We start from the raw sequence: 18471 nt of genomic DNA, 5'->3' as shown, positions 1-18471 counted from the left end.
ACTACAGGCATGTACCACCATGTCTGGCTAATTTTTTTCTTTTTAATTTTGTAGAGGGGACTTCGGGGGAAGGTTGGGAGTGGGGGTGAGGGATAAAAGACCACAAATAGGGTTGCTGTGTATACTGCTCAGGTGATGGGTTCACCAAAATCTCACAAATCACCACTAAAGAACTTACTCATGGCCAGGTACGGTGGCTCACACCTGTGGTCCTGGCACTTTGGGAGGCCGAGGTGGGTAGATCACCTGAAGTCAGGCATTCGAGAGCAGCCTGGCCAATATGGTGAAACCCCACTTCTACTAGGGATGCAGAAATTAGCCAGGTGTGGTGGTGCATGCCTGCGGTCCCGGCTGCTTGGGAGGCTAGAGCGGGAGATTCACTTGGACCCAGAAGGTGGAGGTTGCGGTGAGCTGAGTTTGCACCATTGCACTCCAGCCTGGGCAAGAAGAGGAAAGCTCTGTCCAAAAAAAAAAAAAAAAAAAAAAAAAAAAAAAAAAAAACACCTTATTCATGTAACCAAACACCACCTGTACCTATGGAAATTTTTTTTTTTTTTAATTTAAAATTGTAGAGACAGGTTCTCACTATTTTGCTCAGACTAGTCTTGAACTTATGGTCTCAAGTGATCCTCCCTCCTTGGCCTCCCAAAGTGCGGGGATTACAGGCATGAGCCACAGAACTCAGCCTAAAATTTTTAAGACTTAACTGTATAACTACTGTAATTAAGAAATTGTGGCTGGGTACAGTGGCTCATGCCAGTAATCCCAGCACTTTGGGAGGCCGAGGCAGGCAGATCACAAGGTCAGGAGATCGAGACCATCCTGGCTAACACAGTGAAACCCCGTTTCTACTAAAAATACAAAAAATTAGCTGGGCGTGGTGGTGGGCGCCTGTAGTCCCAACTACTTGGGAATCTGAGGCAGGAGAACGGCGTGAACCCGGGAGGCGAAGCCTGCAGCAAGCCGAAATGGCGCCACTGCACTCCACCCTAGGCGACAGAGTGAAACTCCATCTAAAAAAAAGAGAAAGAAATTGTGTTGGCCATGTGCGGTGGCTCATGCTTGTAATCCCAGGACTTTGAGAGACCAAGATGGGAGGATCATTTAAGGCCAGGAGTTCAAGAGCAGCCTGGCAAACATGGCAAAACTCCATCTCTACTAAAAATACAAAAATTATCTGGGTGTGGTATCAGGCGCCTGCAGTCCAGCTACTCAGGAGGCTGAGACACAAGAATTGCTTGAACCAGGGAGGCAGAGGTCGCAGTGAGCCGAGATCACACCATTGCACTCCAGCCTGGGCAACAGAGTGAGACGCTGTCTCAAAAAAATAAAAATAAAAAAGAAGAAGGAGAAGGAGAAGAAAAGAAATTGTGGTATTTGCAAAGGGATAGACACATAGATTCATGTAACAGAGAGTAGACAGTCAAGGAGAAATGCAGACGAATATGGCCAAATGATTTTTGACAAAGGTAAAAGGGAAATTCAGTGGAGAGACAGCAGTCTTTTCAACATATGGTGTTGGAACAATTGGAAATCCATATGCAAAATAATTATATATATATATGTAGAACTACACCTCTCATCTCACAAAAAATTAGCTCAAAATGGATCCTAGATCTAAATATATAAAATATAAAACTATAAAATTTTTGGAATAAAGAATATGAGAAAAATCTTCATAACATGGAATTAAGCAAAGAATTCTTAGACATGACATCAAAAGCACAATACATAAAAGGAAATATTCATAAATTGGACTTCATCAAAATCAAAAGCTTTTTCTCGATTTATAGGCACTGTTTAGAGAATTAAAGAAAAGAGCAAGACTGGGAGAAAATATTTTTGAAACATATATCCAACAAAGAATTTGTATCCGAAATACATAGAATGCTCAAAACTGAACAATAAGAAAACAACCCAATTTTAAAATTTAAGTATTTATAAGTATTCATTTTTAATTGATACATAGTACTCGTATATATCTATGGGGTGTGATTTTATATCCCATATTGATATGGAAGAGGGGCAGAGAAGTGCAGGGAAGGGAAGGGCGTGGTCCCTAACTAGGCCTCCATCCCTGGGCCTGTGCCTACGGACCTAGATTGAGGACAAGCATTTGTTTTTCTGCCCAAATGTTGCATTTCCCAAGACCATCCTGGCCCACCACGCCCCCATCCTGTGCCTATGAAAACCCCAAGACCCTAGCAGGCAGGCACACAAGTGGTTGGACGTCAGAGGATCACATCAGCAGAACACACATGTGGCTGGACTTCAGTTGAAGAGTGTGCTGACAGACACCAGCAGGCCATCGACCGCGGAACTACTCAGAGTTTGGCCGCCAGGGCGTTTGGAGGAGAGCGCGGGCTGAGGGGAAAAGCACCTTCCCACTCCATCTGCCTTCTGGCTCCCCCATCTGCTGAGAGCTACTTCCACTCAATAAAATCTTGCACTCATTCTCCAAGCCTACGTGTCCTCGGATTCTTCTAGTACGCCAAGGCAAGAAACCCCAGGACACAGAAAGCCCTCTGTCCTTGTGATAAGGCAGGAGATCTAATTGAGCAAACACAAGCCCCCTGTGGACGACTAAAGTAAAAGAGGACACGGTAACACATGCCCACTGGGGCTGCAGGAGCGGTAAACACTTACCCTAGACACTGCCATGGGGGAGAGCCCCACAACCAACCCATCTGCTTGCTCCCCCTAGGGGTTTGAGCAGCAGGGCACTGAAGAAGCGAGCCACTCTCCTATTGCATGCCTTGTGTGGGGAACAAGGGAATTTTTCCCATTTCAATATATATGTTGTGTGTGTGTGTATATACATGTATGGTAAAATTATACGTGATTATATGTATAGTATACATGTAATTGTATATGTATATTTATGGTGTACATATAATTGTATATGTATATATGTATGCATACATATATACATATAATTGTACCATATATACATATAATTATGCCCATAGATATGTACAATTACTTCTATGTACATATAAGTATACATACATATGGTATATTATATGTATGGTATATTACTTATATGTATGGTATACATATAAGTACATACATATAAGTAATACACCATATGTATAAGTCATTGTATATATAATACATATAATTAAACCCCATATATATATAACATACATATGTATGTTTTACAATGATCAAATAAGGGTATTGAGTGTGCCCACAACCCCATGCATTATTTATTTGTGGTGAGAACATTCAAAAGCCTCTCTTCTAGCTATTTTGTAATATACAATATCATACTGTTAACCTTTGTTGCAATAGAACACCAGAATTTATTCTGCCTGTCTAATTGTAACTTTGTACCTGTTGACCAACTTATCCCATCTTCCCACCTTCCTCCCCTCCCCAGTCTCTGGTAACTCTACTCTCTGCTTCTATGATATCAACTTTTTTTTTTTTTAAATACCACATAGGAGTGAGATTATGCAGTATTTATCTTTCTGTGTCTGGTTTATTCCACTGAACATGATGGCCTCCAGGTCCATCCATGTTGTTGCAAATGACAAGATTTCATTCTTTTTTATGGCTGAATAGTATTCCATTGTGTACATATACCACATTTTCTTCATTTATTCATTGTTGGACTCCTGGATTGATTCCATATCTTGGCTATTGCAAATAGTGGCTGCAATAAACATGAGAGTGCAGATATCTCCCTGATGTACTGATTTCATTTCCTTTAGCTATGTACCCAGTAGTGGGATTGCTGGATCATGTGGAAGTCCTTTTTTTCTTTCTTTCTTTTCTTTTCTTTTTCTTTTTTCTTTTTTTTTTTTTTTTTTTTTGAGATGGAGTCTTGTTCTGTTGCCCATGCTGGAGTGCAGTGGCATGATCTTGGCTCACTGCAACCTCTGCCTCCTAGGTTCCAGCGATTCTCCTACCTCAGCCTCCCAAGTAGCTGGGACTACAGGCACGCCTGGCTAATTTTAGAGATGGGGTTTTTTAGTAAAGACAGCGTTTCACCATGTAGGCCAGGCTGATCTCAACTCCTGACCTCAGGTGATCTGCCTGCCTCGGCCTCCCAAAGTGCTGGGATTACAGGCATGAGCCACCGCACCTGGCCTGGAAGTTCTATTTTTAATATTTTGAGGAACTGCTATCCATTTTTCTATAGTGGCTGTACTAGTTTACAATTTCACCATGGTGTGTAAGTGTTCCCTTTTCTCCATATCCTCATTGACACTAATATTGGCTGTGGGTTTGTGATATATGATGATGTTAGTGGTAGGTTTGTCATATATGGCATTTATTGTGTTGAGTTACATACCTTCTATGCCTAATTTGTTGAGTTTTTTGTTTTGTTTTGTTTTGTTTTATCATAAGGGATGTTGAACTTTGTCAAATACTTTTTCTGCATGTATTAAAATAATGGGTTTTTGTTTTTTGGGTTTTTTGAGACAGAGTCTCACTCTGTTGCCCAGGTTGGAGTGCAATGGCACGATCTTGGCTCACTGCAAACTCCACCTCTCAGGTTCAAGCAATTCTTGTGCTTCAGCCTCCCAAGTAGCTGAGATCACAGGTGTGCACCACCACACCCAGCAAATTTTTAAATATTTTTAGTAGAGATGGGGTTTCACCATGTTGGCCAGGCTGGTCTCAAACTCCTGACCTCAGATGATCTGCCTACCTCAGCCTCCCAAAGTGCTGGGAATACATGCGTGAGCCACCAAGCCCAACCTTTTTTTTTGTTAATGTGATATATCATATTGATGTATATATATTGAACCATCCTTGCATCCCTAGGATGAATCCCACTTGTTCATGGTGAACTATATTATTGATGTGCTTTTGAATTTAGTTTGCTAGTATTTTTTTTTTTTTTTTTTTTTTTTGGAGTCAGGGTCAGGTCTTACTCTATCACCAAGACTGGAGTGGAATGGCGCAATCATGGCTTACCACAGCTTTGACCTCCCAAGCTCAAGTGATCCTCCCACCTCAGCCTCCTGAGTTGTTGGGACTGCAGGTGCATCTTCTCTAATTTTTTGTAGAGACAAAGTCTTACTATGTTGCCCAGCCTGATCTCTAAGTCCTGGCCCCAGCAATCCTCCCACTTCAGCCTCCCAAAGTGGTGGAATTATAGTCATGAGCCACTGCACCCAGCCTTCCAGTTTGCTAGTATCTTCTTGAGAATTTTGCATCTATGTTCTTTTTTTTTTTTGAGACGGAGTCTCGCTCTGTCACCCAGGCTGGAGTGCAGTGGCCGGATCTCAGCTCACTGCAAGCTCCTCCTCCCGGGTTCACGCCATTCTCCTGTCTCAGCCTCCTGGGTAGCTGGGACTACAGGCGCCCGCCACCTCGCCCGGCTAGTTTTTTTTGTAGTTTTTAGTAGAGACGGGGTTTCACCGTGTTAGCCAGGATGGTCTTGATCTCCTGACCTCGTGATCCGCCCGTCTCGGCCTCCCAAAGTGCTGGGATTACAGGCTTGAGCCACCGCGCCCGGCTGCATCTATGTTCATCAGGAATATTGAACTGTAGTTTTGTTGTTGTTGTTGTTGTTGTTTTGTCTTTGTATGGTTTGGAATCAAGGTAAAGGTGGCATCTTAAAATGAGTTTGGAAGTATTCCTTTCTTTTCAATTTTCAGGAATAGTTTGAGAATAATTGACATTAGTTCTTCTTTAAATGTTTGGTAGAATTCAGCAGTGAAGACTGGGTGCAGTGGCTCATGCCTGTAATCCCAGCACTTTGGGAGGCTGAGGCAGGCAGATCATCTGAGGTCAGGAGTTCAAACCAGCCTGACCAACATGGTGATACCCTGTCTCTACTAAAAATATCAAATAAGCCAGGCATGATGGTGCATGCCTGTAATCCCAGCTACTTGGGAGGCTGAGGCAGGAGAATTGCTTGAACCCAGGAGGAGGAGGTTGCAGTAAGCCAAGATTATGCCATTGTACTCCAGCCTGGGCAACAAGAGATAAACTCCATCTCAAAAAATAAAATAACATAAAAAAAGAATTCAGCAGTGAGGCCATTGGGTCCTGAATGTATTTATGTTTTGGAGTCTTTTGATGGCAGACTTTTTATTACAGTTTCAATTTCTTCACTCATTATTGCTCTGTTCAGACTTTCTACTTCTTCATCATATAATCTTGGCAGGTTGTATTTGTTCAGGAATTCAATCTGCTAAAGTTTGTTGGCATATAGTTGTTCATGATAGTCTCTTATGGTCCTTTGTATTCCTGTGATATCAGTTGCAGTGTCTTCTTTTTCATGTCATTTTATTTATTTGAGTCTTTTCTCTTTTTTGCTTGGTTAGTCTAGCTGAAAGTTTGTTAATTTTTTTTTCAAAAAACCAACTCTTCATTTTATTGATCTTTTGAATTTTTTTTAAGTCTCTATGTTTTTATTTCTGCTCTGAGCTTTATTATTTCCTCTCTTCTATCAAATTTAGGTTTCATTTTTTCTTGTTTTTCTAGTTTCTTGAGGTGCATGGTTAGGTAGTTAATTAGAAATATTTCTTCTTGGTCAGGCATGGTGGCTCACACCTGTAATCCCAGCTCTTTGGGAGGCCAAGGAGGGTAGATCTCTTGAGGCCAGGAGTTCGAGACCAGCCTGGTCAACATGGAGAAACCCCATCTCCACTAAAAATACAAAATTAGCTGGGCATGGTGGCGCATGCCTGTAATCCCAACTACTCAGGAGGCTGAGGCAGGAGAATCGCTTGAACCAGGGAGGCAAAGGTTGTGGTGAGCCAAGACTGCGCCATTGCACTCCAGCCTGGTAACAAGAGCGAAACTCCATCACAAAAAAAGAAAGAAAGAAAGAAAACAAATGAATCAGCCAGGCACGGTGGCTCACACCTGTAATTACAGCACACTGGGAGGCCGAGGCAGGCAGATCGCTTGAGGTCAGGAGTTCAAGACCGGCCTGGCCAACATGGTGAAACCCCATCTCTACTAAAAATACAAAATTAGCTGGGGGTGGTGGCACACACCTGTAGTGGCAGCTACTTGGGAGGTGGAGGCAGGAGATTTGCTTGAACCCAGGAGGTAGAGGTTGCAGTGAACCACCAAGATCATGCCATTGCACTCCACCCAGGGCCACAAGAGCAAAACTCCATCTCAAAAAAAAAAAACAAAAACAAAAGAAAAAAAATGAATCAAGCTTCCTATCTCCCAGAGCTCTCCTCCTATTCTTTAGGACTTAATCTTTCAGCCAGTATAAACTATTGAGACTTCAGGGCAAGAAAGACACATGTAACTTGTGACCTACATCTACTGCTTGAAATATTGAGACAAATTTTCAGCTCTATCTGAGGGGGAGTTGGAATATCACATCTCAAAATTATCACACATCCTTACAATTTTTGGTGATATCATGAATCCTATCATTTTTTCAACTCCCAAGGAAGTTAGTAGTGATGATGAAACCACCTTTGCAAAATTATGACTGAGACCATGAAAGAGATCTAACCTAAAGGACTCCATCTTGCTTCTAACCTTTAAACTGTCCTTGTTCCTTCCTGGGCATAGGCTGAACTAACTTTGGGAGGAATTTAGTTTATAGTTTAAAACAAAGACAATAATAGCCCTTTCCCAAAACAAATCTCCTTCTTGCCTGGGGACTAGACTGCCTTTGTAGGACTAACAAATTAGCCACAAGATTAGAAATTATGGTTTAGGAGTCATGCAGCTGGAGGCCAAGATTCTGACCCTCCCTAAACTGCTCCTAAGATCAGTGCTTGAGATATTTTGCAGACCCTGCACTTGATGGATCAGCTGGTACTACCCAGATTGATAAACAGGCTCATCTGATCTTGTGGCCCCCATCAGGGAACTAAGCGCAAAGCGCAAGAGGACAGCTTCAATTTCCCATTATTTCATCTCCTATCTAGCCAATCAGCACTCCTGGCTCACTGGCTTCCCCCTACCCACCAATTGTTCTTAAAAACTCTTGATCCCAAATGTTGGAGGAGACTGATTTCAATAATAATAAAACTCCAGTCTCCCACACAGCTGACTCTACGTGAATTACTCTTTATTGCAATTCCCGTCTTGATAAATGGGTTCTGTTTAGGTAGCAGGCAAGGTGAGCCCACTGGGCAGTTACAATGACATCACTTGCCTTTGGATGCCCACTGAACCAGGACTGATTTCTGGGTTCCAATCTAATCCCAGTCACTGAGTTGCTGTGTAACTTGGGGCATATTACCTTTATCCTCTTGCCTTCAGCTTTTCCTTTGGTAAGAAGGGAGTATTAGAGGAGAGATCATTTCAGTAAGGTCCCTTCTAATCCTAACAGTTTAAATAGATTATTATGAATATTAGAAGGTAATAATAAATGTTAGAGAAATTAACTTCAGTTACTCATATAATATTTCAAATTACCAAAGGGTTTATATTAGATTTGAGGCTAACGCCAAAGGATGTTTAAGGACCATAGCAGCAAGGATCAGAAGGCCCTTTTGGTCTGGACCTCACCTTCACAAGGGCCTCAAATTTAGATTTTTGAGAATATCTCCTTTAAAAGTAATTGTCAAATATGATTATAATAAGTTCATCATTCAATTTTATATATATATATATTTTAGAATCCTCTTATGCCTTTAGGAATAGCACAGTTAGTTGATCCTATACTTTTTTAGATGTTGAAAGTATTGTTAAAAACATTTAAAATATACCATTATTTTTGACACGCAGTTTAAGGTTATTTTAATTTTTTTTTTTTTTTTGAGGCAGAGTCTCTGTCGCTCAGGCTGAAGTGCAGTGGTGGGATCTCAGCTCACTGCAACCTCTGCCTCCTGGCTTCAAGCGATTCTTCTGCCTCAGACTCCCAAGTAGCTGGGATTACAGGCGCCCGCCACCATGCCCTGCTAATTTCTGTATTTTTAATAGAGACGGGGTTTCACCATGTTGGTCAGGATGGTCTTGAACTCCTTAACTCAAGCAGTCCACCCGACACGGCCTCCCAAAGTGCTGGAATTATAGGCGTGACCCACCACGCCCAGCCTGGGGTCATTTTAATTTTAATGTACTAATGAAAGAAGTCTGAACTCCCTACCTCTGAGGATAATTTCCTTTTACTGGAAATTTACTCTGCACCTGGCACTTCACTAACATTGCCCTTTTTTTTTTTTTTTTTTGAGTCCAGCTTCTGCAGAAGCCTGCCGAATCTTTACAAACCTACGATGCAGCCACTACAATTATCCCCATTTCAAGGACGAAGAAATTGATATTTATAGAAGTTGTCAAATCGCTTACTAGCACACAGCTAATAAGTGGTAAAGCCATCTCTCAAATACAGGAAATCTAACTGCCCTGCCTGAGCTCTGAGTCAAGGGTCCCACTTTGGCTGCCAGCCAGCGACCACTTCAAGGGTAAAATCCTATGCGGGCCGTAAGGACTCTTCCCCTCCCTCTCTCCCACGTTTTCAATCCCAAGGTCGCCCTTCCCAAAGCAGGGAGCTGGGACCACCCTGGGCCAGCGGCCCTGCGCATGCTCAGCCGCAGAGCACGACGGGAGAGGGGCGTGGCCGGCGGGGCCGTTTCGCTTCGAGATTGAGAAGCTTTGCGCGGCGGGCGTCTCTGAGAGAAATTAGTAAGCCTCCTCACGCGGCTCTGGTTTCGGTCTTTACTCCTGCGCCTTACTCGAAAGGGGCAGGGTTTCTCCTGTCGGTCGGAGGGAGGATGAGGCGTCGGGTCGGGGTTTTAGAGACGGAACTTTGAGTGCAGATTCCGCCAGATGGGGGTCGGGAACTCCGGGCCAGGCCCTGACCTGGATTGTGTTTGTCGCCTCCTTTAACCTTACCCTCACAGATTCGGGGGATTACTGCTCCCCGCTTCCAGCGATTCTCGCCGCCTCCTGCTCCTGTGTCGTAACCGGGCCTTGAGACTTTGGTCTCCCTTCGCAGCCTCCGTTTCAAAAGCCTTCATCACACCTGTAGCTCTCCTTCATTAAGCAGTGATTTTTCAAAAGTTTGACTCCTGGCCGGGCGCGGTGCCTCACGCCTGTAATCCCGACACTTTGGGAGATCGAGGCGGGCGGATCACTTGAGGTCAGGAGTTCGAGAACAGCCTAGTCAACATGGCGAAACCCCCGTCTCTACTAAAAATACAAAAATTAGCTGGGCTTGGTGGCCGACGCCTGTAATCTCAGCTACTCAGGAGGCCGAGTCAGGAAAATCGCTAGAACCCGGAGGCAGAGGTTGCATTTAGCCGAGATCGCGCCACTGCACTCCAGTCTGGGCGACAGAGCGAGACCCCGTCTCGCGAAAAAAAAAAAAAAAAAAAAATGTTTGCTGAACCCCAAAAGCACATTTTGAACGCTGCTAATTTACAAGATTAATTTTAAGGTATTTGGTATCAGGGACCTTCCTGACATGACCCATGACCCATGTCTACTTTTCCAGCTTTCCAGTTGCTTCTACTGGCACTCTTGCATTTGTACTTTATCTGCAACAATAGTCCCGCTCCTTCTAGTTCCCATGTATTTGTGCCTTTTTTTTTTTTTTGGAGACAGGGTCTCGCTCTTTGGCCCAGGCTGAGTGCAGTGACAAGATCACGGCTCACAAGCAGCCTCAGCTTTCCCGGCTCAAGCGATCCTCCCACTTGAGGCTCCAGAGTAGCTAGGACAACAGGTGTTCCCCACTACGCCCAGCTAATTTTTATATTTTTTGTAGAGACAGGTTTTCTCCATGTTGCCTAGGCTGTCTCGAACTCTCGAATTGAAGCAAACCACCCGCTTCGGCCTCTCAAAGGGCTGGGATTACAGGCTTAAGCCACTGTGCCCGACTATTTGTGGTTCTGTACATGCTGTCTCTATACCAGGAATATCCCCCATTATTGGTTGGTAGTAGACACTTTAAAACCCAGCTCAAATTTCACCTCCCAGAAGACTGACCGTCTTCTTTTCTCATTTCTTCTCAGTACCTTGTATATACTTACTGGTTGGGACATCCTGCTCATCAATGTAACCCCGTACCAAGGCACTTCGGAAATGATGGCTCCCCATTGCCTGCAGAATTAACCATGGACATTTTAGTTTGGTTTGAAAAGCATATAGCTTGCTGCCTCCAGGCTTCCCATCAGGCTAGTAAAAGACCTTGCAGAACTCATTTGAATAAGATAATTTTCTCTTTTTTTTTTTTTGGAGACAGTTTCACTCTTGTCGCTCAGGCTGGAGTGCAGTAACACGATCTCAGCTAACTGCAATCTCCACCTCCTGAGTTCAAGTGATTCTCCTGTCTCAGCCTCCCAAGTAGCTGGGATTACACCACACTTGGCTAATTTTGGTTTAGTAGAGACAGGGTTTCACCATGCTGGCCAGGCTGGTCTAGAACTCCTGACCTCAGGTGATCCACCTGCCTCGGCCTCTCAAAGTGCTGGGATTACAGACAGGAGCCACCGTGCCTGGCCAAATAAAATAAATCTTAGCAAAGTGTAATGTATAAAGAAGTAGTATAATGCAAAGAAATAAGAGGAGTATATCTGCTTCTGGACTCTGTTTTGTGTTTGCTTGTGTCCATACCACACTATCTTAATTTACTATAGCTTTATAAGCCCTTCCAACTTTTTTTTGTTTTGTTTTGTTTTGAGATTGTCTTGGTTATTCTAGGCTCTGTATGCACATTATATATACATTAGAATTACCTTGCAAATTCCACAAAAACCCCTGCTGGGATTTTCTTCTACAGCTTAATTAGGAGAAAAATTAACTTAATATTGACTCTTTCCATCAATGAGCATTTATTTAGATCTTCCTTAATTTCACTCAGCAATGTTTTGTTTTCACTGTAGAGTTCTTTAATAGCTTTCATTAGATTTATTCATATACTTGATATTTATGATGCTGTAGAAATGGTTATTTTTATATTTTTCTGTTCTAGTGCAAATAAATCAAATTGATTTTTTTTTTTTTTTTTTTTTGAGACGGAGTGGCGCGCTGTCACCCAGGCTGGAGTGCAGTGGCGCAATGGCTCACCCCAGCCTCCGACACCCACGTTCAAGTGATTCTCCTGTTTCAGCCTCCTGAGTGGCTGGGATTACAGGTGCCCACCACCACGCCCAGCTAATTTTTTTGTATTTTTAGTAGAGACGGGTTTCACCATGTTATACTGGCCTTGAACTACTGACCTCAGGTAATCCACCCGCCTCTGCCTCCCAAATTGCTAGGATGACAGGTGTGAGCCACTGTACCTGGCCAAAATTGATTTTCAAATGTCTTGCTAAGCTTAATAATTTGGAGATTCAGGCCGGGCGCGGTGGCTCAAGCCTGTAATCCCAGCACTTTGGGAGGCCGAGACGGGTGGATCACGAGGTCAGGAGATCGAGACCATCCTGGTCTACAGTGTAAACCATCCTGGTTTACACGGTGAAACCCCGTCTCTACTAAAAATACAAAAAACTAGCCGGGCGAGGTGGCGGGCGCCTGTAGTCCCAGCTACTCGGGAGGCTGAGGCAGGAGAATGGCGTGAACCCGGGAGGCGGAGCTTGTAGTGAGCCGAGATCGCGCCACTGCACTCCAGCCTGGGCGACAGAGCGAGACTCCGTCTCAAAAAAAAAAAAAAATAAAAAAATAATTTGGAGATTCTTTTGAATTTTCTTTGTACAGAATCATGTCATCCATGAATAATAACAATTTTACTTACTTTTCAAAGTTTGTCTTTTATTTTTTCTTTATTGATCTGACTAGAACTTCTACTACAATGTTGAAGATCAGTGATATGAAAAATTCTAAAATGTGGATCTTGTATTATCCTATGATTCTGCTGAATTCACTTATTCCAGTAGTTTCTTTTACCTCCCCAGTTGGGGGAGGTTCCTTAGAGTTTTCTATATGCAGTCATGCCTACAAATAAAAAGTTTTCTTCCTTTCCAACTTTTTTTTTTTTTTTTGAAACGGAATCTTGCGCTGTCACCCAGGCTGGAGTGCAATGGCGTGATCTGGGCTCACTGCAACCTCCATCTCCTGGATTCATGCAGTTCTCCTGCCTCAGCTTCCGAGTAGATGGGATTAGAGGCGTGCACCATCATACCCAGCTAATTTTTGTATTTTTAGTAGAGATGGTGTTTCACCACATTGGCCAGACTGGTCACGAACTTCTGACCTCAAGTGATCCGCCTGCCTCAGCCTCCCAGAGTGTTGGGATTACAGGCTTGAGCCACCATGCCTGGCCTCCTTTCCAACTTTTATGCTAAATTCCCATCTACTATTTTACTTTAGCTTAAAGAATTTCCTTTAGTGGCCAGGCATAGTGGCTTACACCTGTAATCGCAGCACTTTGGAAGGCCAAGGGAGGCAGGTGGATCACCTGGGATCAGGGGTTCCAGACCAGCTTGGCCAACATGGTGAAACCCCTTTTCTACTAATAACACAAAAAATTAGCCAGAAGTGGTAATGCATGCCTATAATCCCAGCTACTCAGGAGGCTGAGGCAGGAGAATCCCTTGAACCCGGGAGGTGGAGGTTGCAGTGACCCGAGATTGTGCCATTGCACTCCAGCCTGGGCGACAAGAGTAAAACTCTTGTCTCCAAAAAAAAAAAAAAAGAATTACCTTTAGCATTTCTACAGTGTTTTCATTTATCTGAAAGTGTCTTTATTTTGCTCTTAATCTTGAAGGATATTTCAATATAGAATATAGAATGAATATAGAATTTTAGGTAGATATTTCAATATAGAATATAGAACTGAATATAGAATTTTAGGTAGATTGTCCCCAGCACTTTAAAGATATTACATTGGCTTCTGAGATTTCATTGTTTTGTTTTCTTTTCTTTTCTTTTTTTTTTTTTTTTAGACAGGGTCTCACTCTGTCCCCCAGGCTGGAGTGCAGTGGCATGATCACAGCTCACTGTAGCCTCCCCCTCCCAGCTGAAGCAGTCCTACCACCTCAGCCTCCCGAGTAGCTGGGACTCCAGATGCACACCATCACACCCAGCTAATTTTAAAATTGTTTTTAGAGATGGGAGGTCTCACTATGCTGCCAGGGGCTGGCCTCAAACTCCTGGGCTCAGGCAGTCCTCTGTCCTCTACCTCCCAACATGTTCAAATTACAAGTGTGAATCACCACACCCAACCTTCTTACTGCTTTTAAGATTTTCTTTTTGGTTTTCACCAGTGTGACTCTGATATGCCTACTCGCTTTTTTCTTCATATTTGTCTTTTTTGTGATTCACAGAACTTCTTGAATTCGTGTGGTTTGATGTTTTTCTTCAGTTTTGGGAAATTGTCCCAAAAAATTGTAGGTATTTTTTGTTACTTTTTTTTCGAGACAGTGTCTCAGTCTGTTACCCAGGCTGGTGTGCAGTGGTGCGATCATAGCTCACCATAACCTGGAACTCTTTCCTGGGCTCAAGTGGTCCCCCAGCCTCAACCTCCCATATAGCCTGTACTACAGGCATTCGCCACCATGCCCAGCTAATTTTTCTAATTTATTTATAGAGATGAGGGTCTCACTATGTCACCCAGGCTGGTCTCGAACTCCTGGACTCAAACTCCTGCCTGGGCCTCCCAAAGTCCTGGGATTACAGGCGTGAGACACTTTGCCTGGTATTTTCTTTCAGATATTGCTTCTTTTGCATTGTCTATTTTCTCTTATTCTTTCTATTATTCTCTTATTCATGTGAATAAGAGATCCCACATGGCACATTATTCTAGATTTTTATTCTAGAACTGAATAGGAATCCCACATGGCACATTATTTCAATTTTCCATCCTTTTATCTCTGTGCGTCAGTCTACCTTCTAGTTTGTCTTCACTAATTTGATACTCATCTGTTGAATTCTTAATATTCTCACTGTGTTTTCCAAGTCTAGATTTTCCATTTAACTCTCTCTTTTTTTTTTTAAATGGATTCCAGGTCACTGCAGAACTTCTCCATCTTTTCCTCTATTTTCTCAAACATAACCAAGTCCTTGCCTGACAAGAACAATATCTGAGTCACCTGTGGGTTTGTTTCTGTTGCCATTTTTTTCCAGTCAGTTTTGGGATTTTAAAAATTCCTCTTGGTCCATAAATTATTATTAGATTCTGGACATTTTGGATGAACATTATTAGATCTGGATGTACTTCCTTCAAATCAAAGCAGGCTAAGGTTGCCATTAGGCAGGTGGATAGTAGTAGCAGATGACATTGATCCTATTGATTATAGGCCTTGTTAAGGCTGTTCTATTTCAGTTTGTCCTTTCTTCTTGGAAGTGGTCTCTTTTCTTCTTGGGGCATGGCCATTACTCTTGGAGCAAGGCCCTCCTTGAGTCTCAACCAGAAATCCAGGTCTTTACCAAAACCCCTCTATCTGCTAGTCTTAAATTTCAACTCTCAACTCAGCATAGCTGCTATAATCTTACCAGCTCTTTGACGTTTAACTGCTATGTTCTGTTAAGTTTTTTAAGTCTCACTCTGTAAATGTGCAGTTTAGGAGTCAGCCAATGACTTGGAGGAGGGGAGATTTGTATGCACATTGTTTTTCTATGGTTTCCTCCTCTCCCAGATTGTGCCTCTTGAGTTCCAGCTACTTTAGAATCCAGTACTGCTAACTGTCTCCTGCTGTTTTCTGCTTGGGTTTCCACTATTTTGTCGTGGAAAGTCCCCTTACCAGTAAATAAAGTCTGTTAAATTTTGTAATTGATTCTAGTGAAAGGATTTAGTATGCTAAAGGCTACTCTACTATGCCTGGATTTATCCATTTTTTGTTTTGTTTTGTTTTGGGTTTTTTTGGAGACAGAGTCTCGCTCTGTCGCCCAGGCTGGAGTGCAGTGACGTGATCTCGGCTTACTGCAACCTCCGCCTCCTGGATTCAAGCAGTTTTCCTGCCTTGGCCTCTCAAGTAGCTGGGATTATAGGTGCCTCCTGCCATGCCCAACTTTTTTTTTTTTTTTTTCAGACAGAGTCCCAGGCTAGCACAGTCTCAGCTCACTGCAACCTCCGCCTCCCGGGTTCAAGTGATTCTCCTGCCTTAGCCTCCCTAGTAGCTGAGATTACAGGCGTGTGCTACCATGCCCTGCTAATTTTTGTATTTTTAGTAAAGATGGGGTTTCACCATGTTGGTCATGCTGGTCTTGAACTCCTGACCTCAGGTGATTTACCCACATTGGCCTCCCAAAGTGCTGGGATTACAGGTGTGAGCCACCATGCCCAGCCCCATTTTTTTTTTTTAAGACAGTCTCGCTCTGTCGCCCAGGCTGGAGTGCAGTGGCGCGGTCTTGGCTCACTGCAAGCTCTGCCTCCAGGGTTCACACCCTTCTCCTGCCTCAGCCTCCTGAGTACCTGGGACTACAGGCGCCTGCCACCACACCCGGCTAATTTTTTGTAATTTTAGTAGAGATGGGGTTTCACCGTGTTAGCCAGGATGGTCTCGATCTCCTGACCTCATGATCCACCTGTCTCGGCCTCTCAAATTGCTGGGATTACAGGTGTGTGCCACTGCACCCAGCCCCCATATTATTTTTAATTCTTGCTAGTCTGATAAAATCTGGAGTTCAGTTGGTTTACAAACTCATAGGATCTGATTAGGCAGAAATGACTTGCAGGAAGGAAAGCAGTATGGGGACAAGTAAAGTGAGGAGATTAAGGTGCAGCTGATTCTTTGCCTTGACATCTGTCTCTCTTTCCCTCTGGCCCAAAGAGGAGGATGGTGTTTTCTCCTGTGGTTGTTGTAGATCTCCTTTTGGCTGCAGCTGTCATTTGCTGACCCTGAAAGCACCTCCTTGACTACATTCCAGCTTGAGGGACAATAGCCTCCTTCCTTGAACAGTCATTCCTAGGGCTCTCCTGGGCCTGCCCATTCCTGCCTTTGGTGTGGCACATGCCAGCCACCTAGCTCTAATAGGGAATTGTTGTTAAATCAGTATTCTGCACCCCTCATTCCCAGCCTAGTTTTGAAACGTACTTGTGGTTGGGGTGCTAGGTTCACACTGGCCCCTAGCCTTTGTGGGGTCCTTGCTAAGATTATGAAGAAGCCCACATATTCTGTCTAAATATTTAAAAGTTATAAATTAAGCTAACACATCGCAGAATAAAATGAGTTCCATCCTCCTACCATGACAAATACACCTTTGTAATGACCAAATAGAAAAATACATGTAAAGCTGTGGTTTTCAGGACTGAAAGTAAGCAAATTATCAATGATGTCAGAATTCAATTTTGTGTATTATGTTTAAACATTGTATTTGGGTCACTCATGATAAATTGTTATCACAGAAAATATAGAAGATTTGAATTTCATTATATAAATCACTATCATCCATAATATGACTTTTTAAAAAAGCATTTCTTCAAGTTATATTTATAGTCATACAGAATTTTAAGGTTTTTCCCCAAAATTTTCAATATTGAGTTATTAGTTTATTTTATTTATTTATTTTGAGATGGAATCTTACTCTGTCATACAGGCTGGAGTGCGGTGGCGCAATCGTATCTCACCGCAACCTCTGCCTTCCAGGTTCAGGTGATACTCCTGCCTCAGCCTCCTGAGTAGCTGGGACTACCGTCTGGGCTATTATTTGTAAAAAACAGAAAGTTTGTTGCTAAATTTGTTCAGATCTCTCTCCAATCAAGATTATAACTTTATCTGTAGCAGTAAAAAAATAGTCTCTATATAAATTAGTTTTGAGATTATATGTCTGCATCTTACTCATCGTCATGCAGTTTCCTTTCATTATTGTAACTGCCTTATATTTTATTGAAATCTCATGCAAATTTTTTTTTCGACTGAAAAAAAATTTTTTTTTTTTTGGCGGGGATGCAGTTTCACTCTGTTGCCCAGGCTTGAGTGCAGTAGCCCGATCTCGGCTCACTGCATCCTCCACCTCCCAGGTTTAAGAAATTGTCTGCCTCAGCCTCCGGAGTACCTGGGATTACAGGTACCCACCACCACGCTCGGCTAATTTTTTTTGTATTTTTAATAGAGATGGGGTTTCACCATCCTGGCCAGGCTGATCTTGAACTCCTGACCTTGTGATCCACCCACCTCAGCTTCCCAAAGTGCTGGGATTACAGGCGTGAGCCACCACACCCGGCCTTTTGTTTGTTTGTTTGTTTGTTTGTTTGTTTGTTTTGAGATGGAGTCTTGCTGTGTTGCACCCAGGCTGGAGTGCAGTGGCACGATCTCTGCTCACTGCAGCCTCCGCCTCCCAGGTCAAGAGATTCTCCTATCGCAGCCTCCCAAGAGCTGAAACTACAGGTGTGTGCCACCACACCTGACTAATTTTTTGTATTTTTAGTAAAAATGGGGTTTCACCATGTTGGCCGGGCTGGTCTCGAACTCCTGACCTCAGATAATCTGCCTGCCTCGGGCTCCTAAAGTGCTGGGATTACAGAGGTGAGCCACAATGCCCGCCCCAAAATTCATTTTTTAACAGTAGTTTGAACCATCAGAGTTATGTAAATACTATTTACTAATTTTCCAGGAAGAATCTGGATGATATCCCCTGGAGATCTATATGTGTATCTGGAAATAACTCTTGAAACTTGCATTTTCTTTTTTTTTTTTTTTTTTTTTTTTT

General features: G+C 43.0%; 1 protein-coding gene across 2 annotated transcripts in view; it reads left to right on the top strand.

The window, feature by feature from the left end:
• Positions 1-9490: 9490 nt before the first annotated feature.
• Positions 9491-18471, top strand: part of ZMYM1 (zinc finger MYM-type containing 1) — a 38458-nt gene continuing 29477 nt past the window's right edge. The window contains exon 1 of one of the 2 annotated variants that reach the window (XM_023232309.2): positions 9491-9567. The gene's annotated coding sequence lies outside the window, so the exon portion shown is untranslated. The remainder of the gene's footprint in view (positions 9568-18471) is intronic. The other variant, XM_023232306.2, reaches the window with a different exon arrangement.

This window comes from Piliocolobus tephrosceles, chromosome 1 (assembly GCF_002776525.5).
Source record: "Piliocolobus tephrosceles isolate RC106 chromosome 1, ASM277652v3, whole genome shotgun sequence".
Taxonomy (NCBI): Eukaryota; Metazoa; Chordata; class Mammalia; order Primates; family Cercopithecidae; genus Piliocolobus; species Piliocolobus tephrosceles.
This window is presented reverse-complemented; position numbering and strand designations above follow the sequence as displayed.